Source organism: Alosa sapidissima, chromosome 20 (assembly GCF_018492685.1).
Source record: "Alosa sapidissima isolate fAloSap1 chromosome 20, fAloSap1.pri, whole genome shotgun sequence".
Lineage (NCBI taxonomy): Eukaryota > Metazoa > Chordata > Actinopteri > Clupeiformes > Clupeidae > Alosa > Alosa sapidissima.
The window spans coordinates 2,120,638-2,125,830 of NC_055976.1; positions in this window are offsets into that span (position 1 = coordinate 2,120,638).

Here is a 5,193-nt window from a genome sequence, read left to right on the forward strand (position 1 = left end):
CGAAAACTAAACAGAAATGGTTTAAAGATGAATGTTCTGTAGTGGCCGAGTCAAAGCTCAGACCTCAATCAAATCTGTGGCTAGACTTAAAAAGGGCTGTTCACACCCGATCCCCTTCCAACCAGGCAGAGCTTGAGCAGTTTTGCAAAGAAAAATTGAGTAAAATTGCAGTATCCAGATGTGTGAGCCTAATTGAGACCTATCCACACAGATTCCATGCTTTTATTGCGGCCAAAGGTGCATCTCAATGCTGACTTGAAGGGGGTGAATATGCACCACTTATTTTGCATTATAATATATTTTAATTAATTAACATTACTTTGTAGAAATCTGCTTTCACTTTGACATTAAAGTGGGGTATTTTTTGTAAATGATTGTAAAAAAGGGCAAAATAAATTGATCAACATTCCATTTATAAAAGCAGTAAAAAAGAAAACATCCAAGGGGGGTGAATACTTTTTAGACTGTATAGTTGTGGTTGTAATTTGTTCAACCCTCAATGGCATAAGAAAGAATGGCACACAAAAATGTTTAAATGTTCAGTGTCCACAATACATTATGAAAGCACATGATATTTCTGGTATTTTATTTATTTAATTCATGTAAATGTAAACAATCCTACACCTTTTTCTTACGTTCACATCGAAAAAGAATACAGGCCTACATAGACAGATGTTATGGACAAATGTTATGGTTATGTTATTTTGCAGACACTATTGCCCAAAGCGAACATTAGTTAAAAATGTGTAAAGTAAAGTTGAAAAGGTCAACAGTAATAGTAATAATAACAATAACAATATCTGATCAACAATACAAATAATGAGTTTTTATATATTATCAAAACCATAAAACTATAACTGTACAGTGCAACAGCAGTAACATTCATGGTTCTATGATTTTAGATTAATCTGAAGATGAGAAGTCTGCATACTGTTTACATGACCAATATTTAAGTCTGTAACAGAACCAGGTTTTATAATGTGTCTCTACCCATACCAAATCCTTATTTGTTAAATCAAATCAAAATGCACCACAAAATTTGAGCAATTATCATCTTCAGTTTGTCAAAGTTAAGTGGTGACATTTTGAATTTCTTCTCCTCCCTTCACTAACAAATATGTCTGAAAAGGACATATATAAACTTCCTAATCTGTAGAAATTACAATTAGTGGATCATAAGAAATTATATTGGCAGGGAGACTTAATGTCTCTTCGACCTGAAGAGGAATATGCGGGTGAACTGAGCTCTTTGAAACAATGGACATACCCTTGGAATTATAAGTCTCCAATTGGGTAATTGAAAGGAAACCTTTCTGAACGTAGATAAGGGGGAGGGGAGGTGAAAACAGTTTATTTTTCATTACCTTTAAATTTTGTACCAATTAATCTGCCCTATTTAATTATGAGCTGCACAAATTAAACAATAAAGCCTACTGGAGGGGAAACTGATTTTTTGAGTGCAGGGATTGCCACGTTGAGCACAGTGTAATACATCAGTGGCTTTGACAGGGCCTGTCGGCCGCTGAGAGAGACAAAGTACCCCACTGTCCATATGCTGCACCACTGATATGGCTCCTTATAGCACATCAGTAGTTCCAGGAACTATAAAAGTCAGAACCATAATTGAAAGGGCTAAAAAATGGTAACCCTAACAACCCTAATTAAATGAAATAGGTTTGCCTGGATGAGCTGCACACAAATATAACAGTGCAGGGACACTTGAGCTCAGTAGAATATTGGGAAACTGCTTGTGCACGCTTCTGTGTGAGAGAGAAGGAGAGAAAGCAAATAAGGAAAAAGTATTTGTGATCTCTTACAGATGTGTATGTGAGACTTTATTTGTTATTCATACTTTGGTAATTGATAAAACAGAGTCAAAGTGAGAAAAGCAAGAGTATATATATTGATGTTAGGTCAGGAATTAACAGTTGCAAATAAAATAGCTTTTAGACAACATTGTTCAACATGATTGTCAAAATCCAGGCATGATCAATCACTGACAGGCCCCTTTCCATACATAAACAGTTCGGTCCTTTCAGCCAAAATAAGTCAAGAATCAAAAAATGCAGTCCAGGACATGTGTAGCTTAAAATGCATCATGTAAAAAGGGAACAGAAAGACTGTATTATTTGCAAGTCAAGTCTACTCTTTTTCATCACATCAGGAAGCATGCTGGATTCCATGCCACAGGCCTGATGAATGTGATGCAATGAAAAAGGTAATGTATTAGGAAACTATGTACCACATAGCAGTACATGATATGATGCCATGCAAAGCACGCTTCAAGTCCTCTTCAGCCCCTCCTCCTGCAACTCTTAAACTTTAAATCTTACATCCTCTCCCCTTTGTTAGATTGTTGAACAATGCAATACAAGATTATCAAAACTGAACTGGATGTGCTTGAACTGCAAAACAAAATAACAAAACTAGATGCAATTATAAATGTACCAAACTGTGTAACAGTGTGCCTATGTGTGTGTCACCACCCACCACCAGTGTGCATGTAAGTGAGAGTGTGTGTGTGTGTGTGTCTGTGTGTGTGTATGTGTATGTGTTTGTGTGTGTTGACCTACACAAACTACGAATCATTAAAATTCCCTTCAAAATATTTTTTTGGCCGATGTTAGAGTCTGGGAACATTGTTTGGAAAAGTTTGGCTATATCTTCGTTCCCGTTGTACGAGTGGTGTTTGGTCACAGTTCAATACCCACAAGACCTCCGCTTTCAAGGTGGAGTTTGATCCGAACCCACTGTGTGTGGAACTGGAGGCGACACAGACGGAATCCCGTGCAGTATCGATCTTCTTGATTGGTATCAATATTGATACCGATTGTTAGTGACGGGTTTGAGCCAACTACTAAACACACTGTCTTTGAGCCATAGCTGATGGCTTATGTCATATGTTTCTATTTCATATTTTGGAATTCATATAAACTTTATACAGCTCTAGAAAACATCGAGAGATCACTGCCCATTTTTCTGATGTCATCCTACGGATGCTGAGTGACATTCGAATGAGTTTACAGTCATATTCAAAATTGATTATGTAAGGGATAATGGACGACACGGTGGTCTGTTCACAGAAATTAAAGGAGTTGTAGAACGCTGTGATAACACCCAGATTCCTCAGAACTACAAGTGGAAGGAATGAATGCGCCACCAGTGCATTTCTCATGGGAAAAGGCAATAGAACCAATGATTGAACGAGCGTTTGAATTTAAGACGTGACTAAATGTAATTTATGACCTTGTATGGAAAATCCGGACGTTGTTATGACTTTTTAGGGCCTAAAATTCTTATTATCAAATTTAAGATTTTTTGTGCCCTATCGTGACAGTCTAAAGCGCATGGTCACTAGTCAAAAGCTTATTTAAATTTAGTAATCAAGGCAAGGCAATCAAGGACATGGGTAGATAGATGGAGGAGAAAACAAAAATAATAAATAAAAAGTTCTATGGAGATGTGAAAAAGTTGGAGAAAGTCAGATATGTGTGTGTGTGTGTGTGTGTGTGTGTGTGTGTGTTTGACGTGTGATGAAATAAGAAAATAGAAAATAAATTAAATCCCAGGGATGGATTACTGCACGGGCCTACCGTACCCAGGCCCAGGGGCCCAAGGAGTCGGGGGGCCTGAAGCCCAAGCCATTGCATGGAATCATTGCCTCAATATCAACACATCAGGATGTAGGATGTGAATCTGATTGAATTAAAGTACTGGCCAACCCCCGAAATGCACCAGAATACAGGAAATCACATCAAACAGGTGCAGTGGGGAGTTACTTTCAGTTTCCGTTTTGATGCCCCCATGGGTCTGAGCTTATACAACAAGGCTATGGGTCAATTTACACTGAACGTAAGCTGTGCTTCATATTTTCATCTCTGTTATTACCCATTTGCATATGATGGTGAATAACTACTCATTGTAAGATGTATTTCGTAATATCTTTATTCTAATTATGTTTCCCATTGTAGGCCTAATCGTGTAATTTGTAATGTTTTGCATGGATATGCGCTGGTGCACGTTCATTGATGATAGAAGGATGGTGCGTTGTGCACCCACCCATATCACTGTTGATAATGCGCTCTTAAAATAACAAATGAACAACTCACCATGGACCAGGTTTTTCTTGGTCAGTGTCGTAATGCATTTTAGGTAGTGTACGATAGCGATTTTTAGACGCACCAGACCACTCAGGTTGTTCATTGCCACACCTCCTGGCTAGGGTTGCCACATTTGATTTTTGAAAATTCGGGACCCCCCCCCCAAAAAAAACAAAAACAAACAAACAACAAACACACAAAAAAACAACAACTATATAGGTATATATTTTAGTATACATTAGCGCATTGTTTAAAAATGAGACATGCAAAATACGTAAATAACCTTTGCGGGAAACGAGTTTTTCCGCCATGCCAGGGGGAAAAAACTTTTTATGACCCCGCAGAAACCCTGTAGGCTAGTAGATAAATATTGGTCAATCAAGGTCAATGTAGGCCAAGGCCTAGCCTACCTTTTTGTGATAGCCTAGGCCTACGGAAGCTTCCGAATTTCAAGCTTTAGATTTTTTTTTATTTAATTTGAAGCTCTTTCTTCACAGTCTAGCTCCAGCATACAGTACATTATTGTTGTCTGATTCAGCTTACTGTATGCAGCAAAATAGTGCAGCAATCAACAATATCATCAACAGTATCAACATTCTTGGGTACCAGTTTAATAGGGGGAAAAAAGGTTCAACCTGAAAACCTAACGATAATAGCAACATGATGCAAAACCTATTTGAGATCAGTTGTGCAAAACGTTTTTAGATTGAACGTGCCCAAACTTTCCCAGACCAGCTTGGTTGCCAGATTCACAATTTTCTCGGTAGAATGGGCTAAGGTGGTGGGAAAAGTTTGCATAGCCTTAGGCGATGGAGCAACAATAAATATGTTGTAGCCTAGATCTAGTTGTGCAATAACATGTTATATGCCTATTGCCTCTCTATAATATACATCAGCCTGAAATTATTTTCTGTTTCCCAAATCATATGGCTTCATGTGGAAGGAACTGAATTTTCCCAGATTCTTCAGGTTTCTGTCCCAACTTAAATGCTATTTGATCTCAATGTCTGATAAGCAGCCACGTTTGTGTGGTTTTTCCTATGTTTTTATGAGCTTGTTTGTGCATGAGTCAATATTGCGCCAACTTGGCAAC